Raw genomic sequence first — 21,013 nt, 5'->3', positions numbered from 1 at the left:
CAATGAAAGCCTTGATAAGAATCAGAGGCTTGAGTGTTGCTGCTGTACGAGATTTACATGAAGGAGTGTTAGTGCCAACTTTAACATATGATGTGAGACTGTGGTGTGGCATGAAAATGAAAAGTCAAGAGTGAGAGCAGTGGAGATGGGATTGCAGAGGAATATATGTGGAATACAGAGAGTGCATAGGATACGAAATAATGTGATTCGTGAAAGATGTGCAGTGAGGAAATCTGTGGACATCAGAATCGGAGAGAGTGTACTGAGATGGTATTGTCATGTGGAGAGAATGGATAAAAATAGAGTTGTGAAAAAAGTATGTGTGAGTGAATTTGAAGGAGGGAGGAGGCGACGTAGGCCAAGGAGAAGGTGGAGGGATATGATGGATGAGTGTGTGAGGAAGAGAGACAGTCGGTGAGGCTAAGGGACTGACAAAAGGTCGAGCTGGTTGGATGAATACTGTGAGGAGAACGCATGATCAGGCACCCCTTTTGAACGTGACAGCGTCCAGACTGACTCTATCGGATACGTTTATGTGAAGCTACAGAACATGATGAATGTTTTTGGCGTATCAGAGAGCCAGGCTTCCGGGAGCTTGAACAGTGAGTGAATGGAAGCGTTGCCCATTGGATTGGGCAGATTTGGGCTGTCTGGACATTGTTACTCCTCACCCTGCCCTAGGGTGGGAAAGGAGGTTCGAATGATGATGATGAAGTTTGCTTTTCACTAGAGACTTTTCAGCACAGGTAGCTGTTAATTCTTCTTCACGTTCTCTGTCACTGGAGTCAAAGGCATCCTGTACTTCATTGCAATAATTTAGACAAATGAAATCATTTAGCATTATTTCAGTTTGGTCATCCTCTTGAGTAAAAACTGATTTAAGAAACTCAGCTCATTTGTTATATCCTTGTTACTAGTCGTTTCTGTGCTTTCACGTTTTGTTACTCTTCTTACGTGGTCTGTGATTCTTTTACTACTGTTTACGTATTCATACAGCTCTTTTGAATTTCTTTTCACTTCCTGAAACAGATTCCTCAGAACCTCTGTGTATGTATTCCTTTCCTTAATATATTCTTTGTAATTCAGTTTAGATTTGACTTTTTGGTAATGTTTCCAAGCAAAGTGGTTTTTCCTGGCTGCTCCTTTGGCATGCTTGTAGAACCATAGCTATTTTTCCTTCTTTCTTTTATCATTTCTACAATCGGGTACAAGTGAGTTTATTCCTTGTATTATTTTCCCTTCAATCAATTTACTCATTTCTTGCACATCTTTTCCTCATAACTCCTCCGTCAGGAAAGAAAAAGTGAAAGTAACAAAGAGAGAGAGAGAGAGATTGATTGAATAGGAAAACTAGTGCCAGGCAGCAAAGGCCATATGGCACTAAAGAAGAAATCATTGATATCGGTCAGGTAAAGCAATCATATGGAGGAAAGCATACGGATACGTGACAAAAAGGATATGAGAGTGGCAACCGAAACGTGGGTGGATTCACCTAGAAGATCAGCAAATGAATGTGGATGGCGTAAGTTACCAAGGAAAGGGAAAGCACGGTGACGCTCAGCAGAGTATCGATGTCAGTCCAGAAGGAGATGCTCTACAGCAGGGGTTCCCAACCTGGGGTAAATTACCCCAAGTGGGGTAATTTGGTCTTTTGTGAAGGTTAATGGGGGAGGTAACAAAAAAAAAAAAATCTAAAAATCATACCAGTTATGATAGACTTTCAGACCTATACTAAAATTCAGAGATGAATGTTTAAAGTCATGTTTATTTGGTATCAGTGTTAATAATAAAAATAAATTACTCCTTGCAATAACTCTCTTGGTTTTAGCCTAACCTTTAATTAAGTCCTACATTCAAACTAAAATCTAGGCATCAAAATGTTAAGCAGCTAAAATGCAATTGTGGAAACATAAGCAATGAGGGGTAATGAGTGAAGGGAGGTGTGGAAAATGGGGTAATGGGTAAATAAAGGTTGGGAACCCCTGCTCTACAGTAAGTAGAACCTGACAGTAGGAGCAAAGAGGAGGTACTCCACCAGCCATCAAATAGCCATGTGTAAGACGGGTATGGCCTAAACGCAAACGTGCTGACGCTGTCTCCCACCGTCTGTTAGGATGGGAGGAAAATGACCAAGGCGAAACAGTGGGCTTAATGGAACTCAGCTTATTATTAGTAACATGGGACCACTCCAATTGCCATCGACGCTTAAGCGACAAAGAGAGAGATGGAAAAAAGTTACCTACTGGGAGACAGCTGGAGGATAATGTGTTAGACGCTGCTGACCTGGCCAAAAAATCCACCTGCTCATTTCCTGCAATACCAACATGGCTCGGAACCCAACAAAAGGTGACTACTTTCTTCCTGGTAGCAATCCTGTACAACCACTCCTGAAATTTAAGAACAAGTTGGTTGGCTGAGGGAATGGTCTGGAGGCTAAAAAGGGCACTAAGGGAGTCCGTGAATATAACAAAAGATGAGATCTGTTAAGAAAAAATATATCGAACAGCAATCAAAAGAGCAAATAATTCTGCACTGAAAATACTAGCAACATCAGGGAGACGGGATTGATATGAACTATTGGGAAACAAAACTGCAAAACTTGTGCCACCAGAGGACTTCGAGCCGCCTGTATAAATGGGTGTGGCTGACGAATGACAAGACAAATGGTGATAAAAGAGAGATCGTAGGTGAGATGGGGAGGGAGAGGATTTAGCTGCAGGGAGAACAGAGGAACATTTACTTGGGGGTGGAATAAGCCACGGAGGAAAGGAACGAAGGTGATATGGAAAAACGCGAGGAGAAGGAAGAGATAAAGAGCGGGACAAATCATCCACTCTATGTAGAAAGGAGTACCGTTGGTAGAAAGGTGTCCGGGATGGATTGGATGGAATGGATGTAGAAAGAAAACTGGACGAGGAATGTTGATTAAGTCTGTAATAATAACGAAGGGTCAGTTCATCATGACGATGCGATAAGGAGGGCAAACCAGACTCAGCATACAAGCTCTGAACAGGAATGGAACGGAATGCCCCTAAAGCAAGACGAATGCCTTCTTGATGGATTGCATCCAACCTGCGAAGAGTGGCAGGGGATGCAGAGGCATAGACTTGACAACCATAATCAAGAACAGAAATAACTACGGCGATATGTAAACGTAGGAGTAGAGTGCGATCAGAGCCCCAGCTGAGATGGCTCAGTGTCCGTAGGAGTTGAAGTCGTCGAAAGGCAAATGTTTTCACGGTAGCTATATGTGAAAACCAAGTCAACCGAGAGTCAAAAGACAAACCCAAGAATGTAGTAGTAGGATGATATGGAAGAAGGGTGTCATATAGATATAGTGATGGCTGTGGAATAACACGCCGTCTGGAAAACATCATAGCTCGTGATTTAGATGGCGAAAAGCGGAATCCATGAGAAGTTGCCCAAGTCGACACAACACTCACAGCTGACTGCATACATTGACCAAGACGAGAAGGGTCAGCATCAGCAAGGTAAATTGCTAAATCATCTACATATAGGGAAGCATGGACTCTAGGAGGAAGAGAAGAGACAATACCTTTTATTGCAACAAGGAACAAAGTCGTACTCAGAACACACCCCTGTGGAACGCCCTCCACCTGTGGAAAGGTGGCCGATAAACTGCCAGAAACACGTACCCGAAAGGTTCGAGCTTTCAAAAAATTGTCGAGAAAAACACCCATATTACCGACTACTCCAAAATGGACTAAAGTACAGAGAATATGATGCTTCCACGAAGTGTCGTATGCTTTCTCAAGATCAAAAAAGACACCAAGAACTGATTGCTTACAACGAAAAGCCTGACGGATATAAGACTCTAGTTTCACTAAGGGATCTAAAGTACTACACCCCTTACGAAACCCATATTGAAAATCGGAAAGGAGATTCTTAGATTCTAGATACCACATCAAACGAGTATTGACCATCCGTTCCAGTAACTTACCAAAGCAGCTGACAAGATCAATAGGTCTGTAATCCTGTGGAGAATGACCGGTCCTACCAGGTTTTAAAAAGGGAAGCAAATATGCCGTGCACCAGGCGTCAGGGAACTCACCATCTGTCCAGATCGTATTATAAAGTGACAGGAGAAAGGATAATGCTGGTTGGGGTAGGTGTTTTATCATTTGGTAATGAATACCATCGGGTCCCTCACAAGTGTTGCCACAAGACTGGATCCCAGACAGAAGCTCGGACATAGAAAATGGGACATTATATGACTCCGCAGATGATAGAGTAAAACGCACTGGGGTACGTTCAACCTCGTGTTTATAGTGATGGAACTCCCAAGAGAGATGGACTCCCTTGCTGATCTCACTGAAATGGTCTCCCAGTATATTTGCAACCCTAGAAGGATCAGCAACAGACTCACCATCGACATGAAGTACTGGAGCTGGTGGGGGAGAGTATTTGCCTGAAATTTTCTGAATATGATTCCACAGGACAGTAACAGGCGTGGAAGACGTGAGATTGGACACATAAGACGACCAACTTGCCTTTCTGGCAGCCTTTATTGTCCTACACAAAATGGCACCAACTCGTTTAAATGGAAGGAAGGCAGATTGGCGGCCTGAAGTATGCATTCTTCGTTGGTACGTTCTCCATTGAGCCTTTTTGATCCGAAGGCCTCTAGTACAATCAGGGGACCACCATGGAACGCATTTGGACGCAAAGGGGCGTGTAGTCTGGGGAATGGATTCCAATGAGGCGGCCAGCACCAATTCAGTAAAATAGGCAACTATATCATTCACGCTTGGGGCGGAAGAGGGGACTAAAAGTGAGTGGAAAAATGAAGAGAACTCATCTCATTTTGCACGGTCAAAACGCCAGCGTGGGGGACGAAGAACAGGTGAATAGGATGAACTAGTGAGTAAAATGGGAAAGTGATCGCTAACCAAACAGGTATCCAGTACAGACCAGGTAAAATCTAAAGACAGATGGTGAGCAAAGAGAAATATCAAGACAAGAAATTGCATGAGTGCAAGGATCATGATGTGTAAATGAGCCAGAATTAAGAATGTGGAAATCGTGATTAGACAGAAAAAAATCAAGTAGGCGGCCTCTAGTAGAAGTGGCATTATCACCCCATAAGGGATGCCTGCAATTGAAGTCGCCCAGTAGCAATATAGGCGGAGGCACAAGTGATAAAAGACGTGAAAGCTCGGGGAAATCTATGGGGAAGGAAAGTGACAAATAGAGTGAAATAATAGTAATCCAGCGATGGAAGAAAACCCTCACTATAGTGCATTGAAGTGACGAAGAAACTGAAGAAGGTTCATGGGGGACTGTACTGTGAATGAGGATCGATGATTCAGAAATTGAAGAAGGTGTACTAATGAAAACATAACCTGGGATTTGAGCAGGGGGAATGGAAAGACGGGTTTCTTGGAGACACACAACCAATGGGCAATACTTGGCAATGAGGCATCTAACTTCAAAGCGATTCATATTAAAACTTCGAATGTTCCACTGAAGTACGGAAGCCATAATACTAACAGATAAAAGAAAATAAAATCCAATAAAACAAATATAAAAGGTAAAACCAAGGACATCAGAAACTAATTGTGGAACACAATAACCAGGGAGGGGCAATCACAATTCGCGACAGGATAGTATGGGGGAAGGAACAGAAGTGGGGGAAGGCAAAATGACTGGAGGAGCGTCATTGGGAACAACAGAAAGGGAGAGAGTTATCGACAGATTAGGGGAGGGAGGAACAGGAGTAGTTGGTAGGGGATCTGGCACTGGATGTACCTCCACACATGTCTGCATGACCCGTGGAGAACACCCCAAAACAACTGGTGTTGAGGGGAGACAAATTTTGAGTAGTACTACTGACAGATGATATCCCCATACTAGACTTGGTGGGTCGAGAAACACACGCAGGCGGCGAACACTGCTGTTTCAGACTGTTTAGAGAGGGAGGTGTTGTTGTCCGGGAAAAACCAGGCCGCAAGCAAAGGGCAAAGGACGAGGATGAGGTAGGGTGAAAATGAGGGATTCGAGTAGTACCAGAACGGTGGTTGGAAGGCTGGGGAGTATGAAGCAGGGGAAGGGGGGACATGACGGGGAGGGCGGAGAGATTGTTTCGGTGGAACAAACAAGGATCGACTGAACGTGGCAGGCTGAGCGTGAACTCCGTTGGTGGCCATAGGCAATTGGCCATCTGTAGACAAAGTCAGTGAGGTAGAAGATGGACAATTCTGGGCAACGGGCGAAGGGGTCGAGGGGACAGTTGTGGCAACAGAGAAAGTCAATACTGGTACATGTGAAGCTGTACTAGGAGCAGGGGTCGAGGAGCAAGTAGGGGTCCTGACCGACCAACGGATATGGCCTGCATACGTGGAACAATCATCAAATCCCATACTTCGGACAATCTGGCGGGCCTCCCTAAGTGACATTGGATCACGGGCACGAGTACAAGAAACCTCACACTCAAATAGGTATGTGGGACAAGAACGTATGTAGGTGGGATGGCCACCTCCACTATTGGGACAACGACATGCAGCAGCAGGGCAGTCTGCTTCGGCATGATCAGGCTGAGCACACCTGGGGCAAACAGCACTCCTAGCTCAGACGTTGTCGGGTGTGGAGGTCTGGCCGTTCTGTCTCGAGATTTCGACTGTTCGATTTACTCTTGAAGAATTTCGTCCAGTTTACTCACTTTTGCCAGTTTGGGGACTTAGTCTCTGGTACTGAGGAAGATTTTTGAAAGTTTTTCTAGGTTTTTCTGGGACTCTGTCTCAGATTGCCTGGGTGTGACTGAGAGTGTGTGTGTGTGTGTGTGTGTGTGTGTGTGTGTGTGTGTGTGAGTTTGTGCTTGTTTTTTTTTTTTCCCGGCCGCCGTTAGTGTCTCTCTGCGTGGTACGAAGCCGAACCCTGAAGGGGTGTTGTTAGGGCACTTCCATGAGGGGGGCCCATTAGAGGCTGGTTATAGGAAGCGCAGAGAGCGGCTCTGATAGAGTAGGGAAGACCCGAAAGGGGCAGTGGCGGGGCCTCCTACGTTGCCCTTTAGAGGGCAGGGAGCATAGGCAGCCTGTCACTGTAGGGACCTTGCCGGTTTTTTTCTTGTTTATTGTTTGTGAGTGAGTGTCAGTGTGTCGGACTGTGTGACAGTGTGAGTGGTGTCAGTAAGTGTCTGGTTCTCAGTCCCAGGGACTATGAAGGGGACCCAGACCCCCAGGCCTACAGGGCCAGTACGCTCGCCTCCCAAGCAGAGGTCTTCCCGCCCTGCTGTTGTGTCAGGTGCGAAGCGAGAGCGCTGTCTTTCTGACGGCAGCTCTCGCTCGTCGATGTCTGGCGAGGCCTTTTGCCCACCCCCTTCTACCCAGCCTTGTAAGCAGAGGCCTTCAGGTCCTGCTTCACAGCCGGGTGCGAAGCGAGAGCAGCGCCTATCTGACGCTAGCTCTCACTCGTCAACAGCTGGCGAGGCTTCTGCCTCATCCCCAGGACCTCCCAGTGCACGAGCTGCAGCCTCATCTCCCCCTTCCACCGTAGCACGTGCAACCAAGGTTGCACATGTTCATGAGGCGATGGACGAGGAAGTTTCGGCTCCTCCTCCTCCTAACACCGCCAGCAGCAAGGCCTCTTCTGCTGCTGCAGATAAGGCAGCTCACCCTCCTGTTGCACCAGACACCGCAACTGCTCCATCATCAGCTGCAGCTGAAGGAGATATTGACGGCTTTACAGTCGTCTCCAGGAGGACACGCACCAACACCCCTGCCAAGTCCTCCTCAACTGATGCTACCACTCTCTCCCGACCCTCTGCTATGCAGGGAAACGGAAACCCCTCCGTTACCAGCTGACCACTCCTTCCTGCACGGAAATCCTCCAAAGTTCGGGCACCGGCTGTGTCAGTCAGGTCTCAGGCCTCCCCAGTCTCCAAACACCCAGCCTTCCTTCTTCCACCTCACGACTCGTTTCCATCGACCTACGAGATCGTGATGGCATTGGAGGAAGAACACCCCAACCTTACATTCACCATTCGCGAGAGATGGGACCAAGCGACAATTCTAATCCCTCAAGACGACACCACAGTACAGGCACTGCGAACAATCACCTCAGCTGCAGGGAATATGATCAATATCCAGGAAATAGACCCCAACCTCACCACCCGGAAGGTAACCCTTATGGGGTACCCACTGTACTACCCACTGACACCCATCCTCCGACACCCTCAGGTGGAAGAAGCAGCACGTTGTCTGGCAAAGGGGGAACCAACAAGGCAGGTTGTGGTAACACTGAGAGGCATCGTCCCACAAAAGCTCCAGCTGGGCAACTTCGGCACATACTTCCTCCGCCCTTATTCCCCGGAACCTCTCCGCTGCTTCAAGTGCCAGCGCTTCGGCCACCACTAGAACAACTGCAGTAGCCCTCCAACTTGTGCTATGTGCAGCGGCAAACACAACACCCAGCAGTGCCTCGACTAGTTCAAGGCTGGGGAACCAGTAACACCGAAATCCCCCAACTGTGTAGGTTCCCACCACGCATGGAAGAAGTCGTGCCCAGCCCGAAAAGAGAGGGTGGAGAGAGGGATCGCGTGGCAACAAAGGTGGGTGCGAGAGAAGGAGTTCGCTTCCCCTGCACCACCAGGCACGTTTATATGGGGTCGAGATCTCCGCAAGTCTCGCAGCAACTCCAACACCCGCCCAACCTTCACACAAGAGGAATTCCCTCCCCTGCCAAGCACAGCCAAGACACCTACAGTGCCTCTTCATCAACCGACCACTCCATCTACAGCCAGTACTCAACCTGTAACCCCCCACCAGTCTCAGCCATTGCCCAGACAAATGATGCACGACTCTGTAACGCAGACAGAGTCAGTGCCAGCACCATCAACCATTCAGCCAGCCCCCATTCTGCCACCAGGGAAGGTCGCCGTCGATCGGGATGCCCTGTGCATGCTTGGACGGGAACTGGGGAGGGCCATCATGGCCACAATAGGAGCACAACTGGGCTGCACTCTCGACCCCACACCACTTGGCCCATTCGTCGATCGTCTGGTCGACGAATGGATGAAGGACCCATTTCTAGCCCCATCCACACTGGCCAGCACTCACGACGTTCCTCCACTTGTCCAGGAGAGCGCATCAGCAGAGGTATGCATCCACTCCCCAATCTCCACTCCACCAGCAGCAGAGTCTCCAAACTCTCCTCAACATCTGCCACTGCCAGCTCAACCGCACCTCCACAGACAATCCAGGGATCCCAGGCGTTGTCACAGGTCCACCAGTCAGAAACGGCGGTTCCCATCGGCCTCCCCCCAGAGGATTACCCCGGCAACGCTCTCGGTCTCCTCTACCGTCCCAGGATGTGCCAACCATGGATGGCTGAGACTCTCCTCACTCAATGCCTCTCAATCATCTGCCCCACAAACAGCACCATCCTCGACATCTCTTCAGCACGAGTCCTCCTATGGTCTCGGGATCATTCAATGGAATATCCGTGGTGCTCAACATAAATGTGCCCTTCTTGAGGAGGTTGCTCACCAAGATCGAGTCGACATATTCCTCCTTCAGGAAACTCTAATCCCTGCCAACCGCTCCTTGCACATAAGGGGCTTTAACACTTTCCTTCTGCCACATGCTCGCGGTGCCCCCGTGGGTGTGCAATACTAGTTAGAAGCCACATCCCCGTGTCAGTCATCCAATCGCCCCCCCATTGTGGAGACGGAATCGAAATGCAGGGGGTTTCTGTCACCCTAGCTACCTGCACTCTTAAGATCTTTAATTTATACCGCAGCCATTCGGCAGAATTAGACTTAGCGAAACTTTTTACTCAAGCCTCTGCTGGACCTACACTGATTGGTGGGGATCTCAATGCTCACCATCCATGTCTCGGCTCCCCTGGAGCCACAAATCCTGCTGGACGCCATATTGCTGAGCTCATCGAGGGGGTGCCCGACTTATTCCTCCTAAATGACACGCATGTCCCCACTCATTTACAAGGAGGTAGGCTAGACCTTACCTTCACCTCGTCTCACCTGGCATCCTTAATGCAGTGGATGATACACCCCAATCTTCTATCTGACCATCACGCCATCCTCTGCTTGATTGATCTAGCCAAGATTCCTGGACCTGCAAGTCCCCCCTCACGGTGGAACACCAAACAGGCCAACTGGGACCTATTTATGACTACACTGGACCAATTACTGAGCTCTTCAGCCCCCTCCCCTGATATCGATGTCCATGAGTGGCAAATATCCACAGCCTTTCAGGCTGCAGCTGAAGCAGCCACCCCAAAATCATCTGCTAACAGGAGATTTCATAGGGGTCGATGGTTCTACTGTGGTCGGGTGCAGGAACTCAATCGCCGCTTAAACAGGGCAAAGAAAATATACAGAGCTCACCCAACTCCTGCCAGTCTCCATTATCTTCGAGCTGTTATAGGCCATACCATCGATGAGAAAAATAAGATTAAAGAAAAGAAATGGCTTGAATGGTATCGATCTCTCGGGGCAAACACAAGGCTGGGACAACTTTGGAAACATCTGAAAGCTGTCTCTAACCCCTCTCCAGCCCGCCCTCCCTTTCACCGTGACCCTCAAGGAGAGGCCGAGCGATTAGCTACACTGTTCGCTCAATGCACTTCCCCGGATCAGCTTCAAGCTGCCACTAGTCTTCACCAAGCAGCTTTACAACATGATCGTACATCGATCATTCTCGCTGCACAAGAGCACCCTGCCGATACTGACCAGCCCTTTACCATTCAGGAGCTTGAAAAGGCCCTCAAATCCAGCACAGACACCGCCCCTGGACTAGATGGAATCACCTACTCCTTGCTAGCACACACTGGGACAATGACCAGGGATGCCTTCCTTGCTTTGATAAACCACTCATGGGAACTGGGTACCCTCCCTACTCAGTGGAAACTGGCAGTAATCCAACTCATTCCAAAACCAAAAGATCCCGGTGCCTACAGACCCATCTCTCTTCTCAGTTGCCTCTACAAAACTGCTGAAAGGATGGTTCTGCAATGATTACAGTGGTGTACAGACTCTCCCCATAGCCACCTCTTTGCCTTCACCAGGGGCAAGGGGGCAGCAGAATGCCTTGGCACGCTCATGACAGAACTGCAAAGGGGCAAAGGGCTAGCCATATTTATAGATTTGGAGAAAGCCTTTGAACTTGCGTGCCCAGAGGCAATTCTCACTGCTCTAGCCAACAAGGGTGTCCGTGGGCGGCTGCTTTGCTGGCTTGCTAACTTTTTTACTGATCGCCAGGCAGTGGTACGTTTTCAGGGCATGTCTCCTCCACACACAGGCACATCAACGGCACTCCTCAGGGCAGTGTCATCAGCCTGACCCTATTTAACACACTTGTTGAATGCCTCTTACATGTAGACCTTGGCACCGGTGTACGCCTCCTCTGTTACGCTGACGACCTAGCTATTGTCGTCCATGGTGGGCCATACTATTTCAAAGCCCAAAGAGCCCTGTCTCGTCTATACCACGAGTGTGCAGAACTTGGCTTCAAAATAAATGAAAATAAAACAAAAGCCTTACCGTTTGGTATTGCCATCCCCACAGAGCAACTCTATCTTGGTACCACACCAATTCAATACGTCACCACTCATCAGTACCTAGGAGTATGGCTCGATTCCAAGCTCACATTCCAGACCGAAGTAACCTACCTGAGAGAGCGAACCAAACTACGGCTCAGTGCCCTCCGAGCTCTTGCAGGGAAGGGCGGAGGAGCAACCTACCGTGTCCTTCGCTTGTTTTATATACAGGCTATCCACTCTCTCATTGATTATAGCGCCCCTGTTCTACCAATGTTAGGAACATCGCTGCTTAGTAGGCTTGAGGTTATTCAAAATGAGGCTCTACGAATAATGACTGTCTTCCCAATGTGGACTCGCCTTTGCAATCTTCGCCTTGAATGCAATATGGAGTCCCTGAACCACCGTATTCAGGCAAGAGTTGCAGGGCTTGCTGCTAAACTGGCCCACAATGGGTCTCCACTCCCACTTTTACCCAAAATAGTAGCCGCAGTGAATCTGCACCCTGACCTCCTCACTCGCAGCTGGACTCACAGTGTGGCACAGGCCATCCACACACTCAATGTGGCTTACTTTATGCAACAAGCCCCTGATGTGCCTCTTCCCTCTTTCCAGCAACCACCACCATGGTCCTCATTATTCAAGTTTGTCATCAGTCCTTCCTCTCCTAAAGCACATACCCCTATACAGCAGCTGCGCCAAGAGGGCCTTCAATGATTTCATTCACTCAACACCCCTGACTCAGTTTCTTATTATACGGATGGCTCAGTCATCGCGTCCAAAGCCGGAGCTGCATTCATATGTGGTGATCGGACCTTTGGTGTTCGAGTCACTGATGGCTCCTCAATGCTACAGACTGAGCTAATTGCCATCGCTGAAGTCCTTAGGGATGCGCAGGTTGCTATGTCGGCTCCGAAAGTTATCATCCACACAGACTCCCCATCGGCACTTCAAACACTCCTACAGCCTTATCACTCTGACAATGTACGGCTGATAACCGACATTCTCAACACAGCCCAACAGCTTAGCAGTGGCAACCGCTCCATCACTCTTCACTGGATCCCCAGTCATGTTGGCTTAACAGGGAACGAGAAAGCAGACGCTGCTGCAAGATTCACCACGGAGCATCCTCAGGTTGACGTTACCACCTTGGTCAGCCTCTCTCGACTAAAGCAGGCTTTACGTGCTACATGTCCTATTCTCAACCGAGACGACCATGAATCCTATGTCCTCCAAGGCTCTTCTGCCACTTGGTTTGCTATGGCAACCCAATATGAGCCTCTTTCAATACCAAGATTCATCCCCAACAATATTCTTCAAGGTATTCGTCGCCTGCGCCTGGGCTACAAGTGTCGTAGCCAGATCGTGGGAAGTGGAGATGAACCTACCTCTACTTGTGCACACTGCAACTCCAATACGCCGTTCCCCCTCCTGCACTACCTCCTACGGTGCCCAGCCACGGCACGCTTTCGAGTTGCCAACCCATATCCTTATCCCGACATACCTCGCCATCTACCCATTGCCCACTCATACTTTTCACTATGTAATGCAGCAGCCTGTGTTGTCGCAACTACACCCTTTAACATCCTCTCTAATGTTGTGCAGTGTGCACCCCCCCCAAAGTAGGTTATTCAATCACCCCTAGTGTTAAGCCACATATCACTGACTGGGCCAAACAAGGGCCCGGTCCTCTCTAGAGGAGAGGAAAATATAATAAAGTAAAGGGGCACACAGCCACAGAGCGACACCACTTACTGGGATGGCCATAGCGCCAACATGATAGGCACTGTCGAGGAGAATCAATATACTCTCTCACTGATAACTTAATGCCACCAATAATCACATAGGGAGAGATCGTGAATCAAACGTGACCTTAGCTATATTAACTGGACGTGTATGGTTTCCTCTCGGTGGAATGGTGTAACATAGGACAGACTGAACATCATGCCCCAACTCCTGAAGGGCAGCTTGGATATATGACGAACAGTCAGAAAATTCCCTGTCACCTAATCGTACATATGAGGGAACAGCGACAGTACCAACAACAGAATTTAGGCGTTAATCCCTGGAAGCTGGAATGGGAGCACCAGTGTTATCTAATAAGGTAGTCATGGCATCAGCCTGGGCTTTATTCTGAACAGTAACTATGCGAGACCCATCACGTAGGGAACGAAATGTCACATCCTTCCCAACATGACGGAGTAAAAGTAGATGGAACTCCAAATCATCTGAGGCTAGAGGAGCATGAGGGGGAATGGTGAAATATTTGGTCCAGTTCTGGGGGTCAAATAACGAAGATGAAAATGAATGACTGGTTTTAGATAAAATGGAAGGACGAATGCGTGAGGAAAAAACAGTAGCAGTGGACTTTGAGTGGTGGAGATTTGAAACAGAGGAGCTCGGTGTCGAGGCAGAGAAGGGTTCGTAAGGTTGTAGAGTGGCAATGTTGGAAGGGTTGGATACAGGGGGAGCAACTGAGACAGCGACGGCGGGTGTAGTATGGTAGTCTGTAGGCATAGTTGATGTAGTTGGTAAGTGTTCATCAAGAAAAGTGTCCATAAGCGGTTCAGAGGTCGTCAACGAATTAGGCATGGGAGGTAGTGGTAAGGGGGCCCCTCCCGAAGCCCCTGCATTCTCTGCTTCGAATGCCAAAATGAGGTCTGACTACGAGAGGCAGGCAGAGACGTCCGCACCTCGCCAAGGCTCAGTGTGGACTGAGAGAGAGAGAGAGAGAGAGAGAGAGAGAGAGAGAGAGAGAGAGAGAGAGAGAGAGAGAGAGAGAGAGAGATGGAGAAATGAATTCCCCGAGCTAGGCAACTAAGGCCATATAGCCCCGCAGGGTTACAGAAGGACGCTACCCCACCCGGCGACGGTAGCCCGGGCGAGAGAGAGAGAGAGAGAGAGAGAGAGAGAGAGAGAGACGGTGGGGGGAGGGAGAAAACAAGCACTACAGCCCAGAGTCGTATAGGGCACAATAATGTGGATTACATTGTTTGTGAATGTTGTGCTCAATTTAAGCCTGCAGTTAAATAATAAAGTATTGTTAGATTCCAAATCTTGGCCGTTGACAGCGTGTGCGATAATAGTTAAGCCATAATTTACTGGACATGAGAAAATTTGTGGCTAAGCACTAACTGGCAAGTGGTGGATGAAGGTGGGGGGAGTTGGGGGTTGAAGGTGGGGTAGAGCTGGTTCCGATCCCACTCTTCCCTCTCCCCAGGGTACAGGGGAGAAGGCAGGGATAACCCCGGAGGAAGAATTAGTGCGTATGAATGTACCAACTTACGTATGTACGTGTGTATGTACCCTCTTCTGTATGTATTTATGTAAATGTGTATGTACCCTCCTATGTACACTCGCGACCCAAAGGAAGTATCCAGGCCTTGTCGATGCCGTGGGCAGGAAACCAAGAATGGTCTGGGGTTCGGACACAGCTTTAAACCCCCTCCCCTCCTCCTTCCTCCATCATCCAGTCTCAACTACAACCACTTTCCTTGATCTCTTGATCTAGAGGTAGCTCACTCCTTTGTTTCGCGGTAAGAAACACACACACACACACACACACACACACACACACACACACACACACACACAGAAATGTGTGATAAAGTAAAGAAAGAAGACAGGTCATTACTTGCTTGACTGAAGTCTGTTAAATAATAACACCCACTCTCTCTTCGAGAGCGTGGGTGTAATTAATGTAATTCAGTAAGTAAAAATATCTCTGTAACGGGTGAGGCGTGTTCTGTTCTAAACCTAATAAACCTATCAGCCAGTAGCAAGAATAAAATAGCAGTTTACTTCATGAATGAACTATTTGGAGAGTGTTTGTTTGTTGGTATGTCTTCATATGCTTTAAGTATTCCTGTCCGGGAAAGCCGTATTTTCAGGTGAATAAAATCATCTGGCAGTAATAATATTGCAATACCAATTAATGTAAACTGATAATTCCAGTTAATGTGAACTGATAATTCGGAAACTGTCTGCCTCACCTTCGTTCTGTTTATTTTACCTGCTTCTCTGTCTTTCCCGTCTTCATCTTCAGAATGAGTTTCTTCTCATTATACTGAATAAAATCGTCTGTTTTTAGCAGAAGTGAAATAGCAATCAATGTGAAATAATGATTGAGAGACTGTCTGTTTGTCTATCACCTTGTCCGTCTGCCCAATTGCCTATCATGTTTTCCTCTACAAGAGGGGTCTGTTATCACTTAATTTGAATGATGTCGTCTGGTGAAATTAAGAATATAATATAATAAGTCAGCGTGAATCGATAATCCAGAATCTGTGTCTTCCTGTTTGTCTGACTGTCTTATTTAGGAGGCGATTTCTTTCGGAAGATGAATGTAATCGTTTGTCTTTAGCAAGAATACAATAACAATGATTCTTAATCTCAAATTGCGTGTGTCTGTGTCTTTCCATTTCCTTGTGGGAATAGTTAATATTCAACCTGGTTTACTAAATGTGTTTATTGATATTAAGAATAAACCAAGTACACTGACTAATCACTCTTAAGGCATATGACGGTCTTTCCGTCAGTTTTTCTGTCTATTTCTCTGACGATGACATCTGTTCAACAACATGATTCCCCGTCAGACAGAATTCCAAGGAAGCTTGAATGTTAAGAATGTCCGCGCGCACACTCATGCATGCACACGCACACTCAGAGATGCAACACTCACGCACGCACCAGTGCACACTCTGTGTGTGTGTGTGTGTGTGTGTGTGTGTGTGTGTGTTCCAAACAGTACGCTTAACGCACTAGGCCTGGGATGGCCGTTGTTAACGTTTTGGTTTACTGTTAACTATATAACCATTAATATTTTGCTGCAGCGTGTTGGTAGATAAGTATGATATGCTTTTACATACCCTAGAGTTTTATGTTTGTGTATTAGCAGTGTGAGCAAGAGTGTTAACTATGAGGTCAGCTTGAGATGTAACTGCCAGTTAAGAATGGCGGGTGGGGGTTGCGTTGGGGAGGGGTATGGCGGAGGGTTGGGAGCTGGGGAAGAGGCGGGTGGAGCTCTTTTCGTCCCCTCCTCCCCTCTACCCTCGGTATACAGGTTTGGGAAGGGGCATCCCTGAGCAGAAATTAGTGCTCGTGAGTGCAATACGTATGAAAAAATTCCGACTGCACAGCAACATAATAAACGAGCGAAATGCAAAAAGGAATGAGCGTTATATTGGCTGAGTATGTAAAATATTGTAATGTTTTGCTTAACATTCACACTTGCTTGAAATTCTGTCTGGCAAAGAAACACATGGCTGGACAGAAGTCATCTTCAGAGGGATGGACAGGGAAACGGAAGAAATGACGGAAAGACATGCATATGCCTTGGAGAAAGTCAACATTGTTATTTTATTCTCAGTATCAACAAACACATTGTGTAAGCCAAGATGAAAACGAGTACAGTATAAACTATTATGGCAAGGAAAAGGAATTACGCAGACAGACACGCCCATTGAGATTTGGGATGTGTGCTATTTTATTCTTGCTAAAGACAGACGATTACATACATCTTCGGAAGGAAATTACCTCCAAATTAAGATAAACAGACAGACAAACTGATAGAGACACTCTGGATTATTGATTCATGTTGACTTATTTCATTTTTGTGTCCACTACATGGCATGATTCAGATTATGTGCTAACAGACCCCTCCCGTAGAGGAAGATGTGATAGACACTGAGATAGACGGACAGAGGGAAAGACAAGCACACGGTTTCTCAGTTATCATTTCACATTGATTGCTATTTCACTCCTGCTAAAGGCAGACGATTTTATTGAGCATAAACGAGAGTGAAGTCTTTCAACAGATGAAGACGCGAAAGACAAAGAGGTAGAATAAACAGAATGAAAGTGCGGCAGACAATTTCCAAAATATTACTTTCACATTAACTGGAATTATCAGTTCATATCAATTGGTAATGCATTATTGTAACTGCCAGATGAGTTTATTTAGCTTAATGAAAATACGATTCTCCTGATTAGGAAGACGTAAAACATATGCAGAATTACTGCATAACAGACAGACACTTTCCAAACACCATAGTTCATTCATGAAGTAAACTGCTATTTTATTCCTGCTACTGGCTGTCAGTTTTATTTAGCTTAGGGTAGAACACGCCTCACCCGTGAAGCTGATATTTCTGCTACTGAATTGCATTAATTGCACTGACGCCCTAGAACACAAAGCGGGTGTTATTTATTGCAGGACTGAGTCATTCTGTGTGTGTGTGTGTGTGTGTGTGTGTGTGTGTGTGTGCTACAAACCGCGAAGCAAAGGAGTGAGCTACCTCTCGATCAAGGGAGGTGGTGGTAGTTGATAATGGAAGGAAGGAGGGGGAGATGAGGGGGTATGAAGCTGTGTCCGAACACCAGGCCATTCTTCGTTTCCTGGCTACGGCATCGACACGGCCTGGATACTTTCTCTGGATCGCTAGTGTACCGAGGTGTTTATCAGTTGTTTCTGTTATACTCTTGTTTGTCGTTAGTTGTTGCTTAGAGGTTTGTACTGATTGTTATCCCTGTCAGATGTTTATCAAGTTTTGAACATTAACTATATCAAATATACGACCAAGATTTAAAGCACATACAATCGTCATATACACTTGCAACTCACAGGTAAACAGTTCAATTTTCTCTACCTGCTTCACGATTTTTTTTTTCCTTCTTCTACGTTCTCACTTCCTTCTTTTCCCTTCGTTGCTTCAGGTGGGTAGGTGATGCCCTCAGCAGATTAGTGTCCGCACTATTCCTGCTCCATCTGAGGCATTCTGTTTAATAAAAATAATCATAGCAATCATTTTATAATAATAATAATAATAAGAAGAAGAAGAACAACAACAACAACAACAATAATAATGGTAATAGTAATAATAAGAATAAGAATAAGAATAATTATTGTTATTATTATTATTATTATTATTATTATTATTATTATTACCGATAATACTAATCATAATAATAAAATTTATTATCATTATTTTTTGTATTATATATTTATATACCGGTATGTATGTGTGTAAATATGTCCATGTATGTATGCATGTATGTAGGTATCTAACATATATCTTTGTCGGCTGAACAATCTCCGTATCTGTCTACCTAGCTAACTACAATACTTACCTCCTGATGTATCTATGTATAAATATATGTATTTATGTATTTCTCAATTCTCACTGTCACACTTACTGTACACATGAACCTTGGAAGCAGGAAAACCCATCAAAGGGTCGACTCACGAGCTAAATAGAACACCACGGCTCCAAGTACAACAAAGAACACTTGTTCTGAAGGACCTCTCTTGAGGACGAGGGGGCAACCACACACGTGCCGTGCACATGATCTTGTTTATTTGTAAGCGCTCTCTCTCTCTCTCTCTCTCTCTCTCTCTCTCTCTCTCTCTCTCTCTCTCTCTCTCTCTCTCTCTCGCAAGTTCGAGCCTCGCCCGGGGCTACCGTTGCCGGGAGGGGTAGCTCCCTCCTGTAACCCAGTGGGGCTATATGGCCTTAGTTGCCTTGCTCGGGGAATTCATTTCTCCATTTCTCTCTCTCTCTCTCTCTCTCTCTCTCTTAGTGGTGGGCAATACAACCATTTTTTTTTGTAATCGCAATTGCTGATTACTTTAGGGAAAATAATCGATTAGTAATCGATTACCATTCCGATTACTGGAATCTGGGCTTATATGTTTGTTTTTCAAGGCCCCACTCCTTACTGTATCTACCAGTAGTACTGATAGACACAGTAAGGAGTCAGTAGCTATACCCGTACAAATTTAGTGAGTGGTTACAATGATTTCTTACAGCCAGTTCACAGGTATAACAATTATCAGCCTAATTTAGTGAGTGGTTACAATGATTTCTTACAGCCAGTTCACAGGTATAACAATTATCAGCCTAATTTAGTAAGTGGTTACAATGATTTCTTACAGCCAGTTCACGGGTATAACCATTATCAGCCTAATTTAGTGAGTGGTTACAATGATTTCTTACAGCCAGTACCGACATATTATGGAAAAGTATCTTATTCCAGCTAATTCCAGTCAGTTTTATTTCCTAGGAAGTGTAGTCTGTTCTCTACCCTCTGTTGAGTGCCTTCCCTTTTCCCTCTCTGCCCTCTGCTCTGTGGCCACAAGCGCAGGCAGCCCCTGACCCCCTTGTATCGCCTGCCCTGCCTCCCCTCTCTCTGTATTAAACTTCTGTGTGATATTAAGCGAACTGATTACTTGCATGCATTATTACACACACACACACACACACACACACACACACACACACACACACACACACACAGCCGGTAGATGATGCATTGTGGTTTTATCCTAATCTACCTAAATAGCAGTTGTTTTATCATTCCTGTCTAATGGCAACTGTCTAGGGGTATTGACCAGCAATATACTCACTATCTGGCAAATAATACTTTGTAGAACACAAGGGAAGATGTTTACATTTTCCAGCTCGTGCCTTACCAACTAGCGTAGTGCTCTTGCACCCAGTGGCATTAAAGAAAACGGTCAAAACGTACATAACGTTTTCTTTTATATCTCAGAGAAAATAATATTTTTCTGATAAAATCAAAAGTAAATGTGCATCTTCTGTAGTAATCGTTTCAAGTAATCGGTTATAAAAAAAAATCTATTACTACATTTTTTAGAAGTAATCGAAGTAATCGATTACAAATAATTGATTACGCCCATCTCTCTCTCTCTCTCTCTCTCTCTCTCTCTCTCTCTCTCTCTCTCCGTATATCTATCTATTTGTCTTTCTATCTATCTACTTGTTTATATATATATATATATATATATATATATATATATATATATATATATATATATATATATATATATATATATATATATATATATATATATATATATATATATATATATATATATATATATATATATATATATATATATATATATATATAATGGAACAGAGGACGGAAAAACTAATGAATAAAAAAATAATCCATACACCAGATTATTGGCGTCCTCCATTCATTAAAAAAAAAAAAAAAATCTGACAATGACTTGAACAGCTGTAGGTTGAAATTGAGGGAGAGACAACTCTGGAGAAGGGAACTCCAGAGAGATACAGTTCTGGGAATAATAGAATTCTGATGGGCAGAAGTTCTGCATTATGGCTGTGTGACATTCCAGTCATGAGCACTACCAGATGCCCATGTAGTGGCATAATGGACGCAACTTCATCTGAGCATTTGCCATCAAAGTATCTATAAAATAATGTAAGGGAGGCAACATTCCTTCTTACCTTGCAGGGAAGGTAATTTATTTGTAATGGCATTTTTTTTTTTTTTTTTTTTTAACAGAGCAGAGGAAGGAAAAACAAATGAAAATAAATAATGCATACACCAGATTACTGGTGTCCTCTGTTCATAAAATATCTGTAACAGACTTGAACACCTGTGGGTTGAAGTTTGGAGGGAAACAACTCTGGGGAAGCGAGTTCCAGAGGGATGCGGTTCGGGGAATGAA

At 45.7% G+C, this 21,013-nt stretch overlaps 1 long non-coding RNA gene across 1 annotated transcript in view; it reads right to left on the bottom strand.

Moving 5' to 3' along the window:
* Positions 1 to 21,013, bottom strand: part of LOC145414369 (uncharacterized) — a 471,209-nt gene that overhangs the window by 13,949 nt on the left and 436,247 nt on the right. The window contains exon 2 of the long non-coding RNA XR_013899878.1: positions 18,162 to 18,290. This is a non-coding gene — a long non-coding RNA (uncharacterized LOC145414369). The remainder of the gene's footprint in view (positions 1 to 18,161; positions 18,291 to 21,013) is intronic.

The sequence above is a fragment of the Coenobita brevimanus genome, chromosome 99 (genome assembly GCF_032717465.1).
Source record: "Coenobita brevimanus isolate Jiangsu-jjx chromosome 99, ASM3271746v2, whole genome shotgun sequence".
Taxonomy (NCBI): Eukaryota; Metazoa; Arthropoda; class Malacostraca; order Decapoda; family Coenobitidae; genus Coenobita; species Coenobita brevimanus.
Note: the sequence above shows the minus strand (reverse complement) of the source record. Positions and strands in the feature narration are given on the sequence as shown.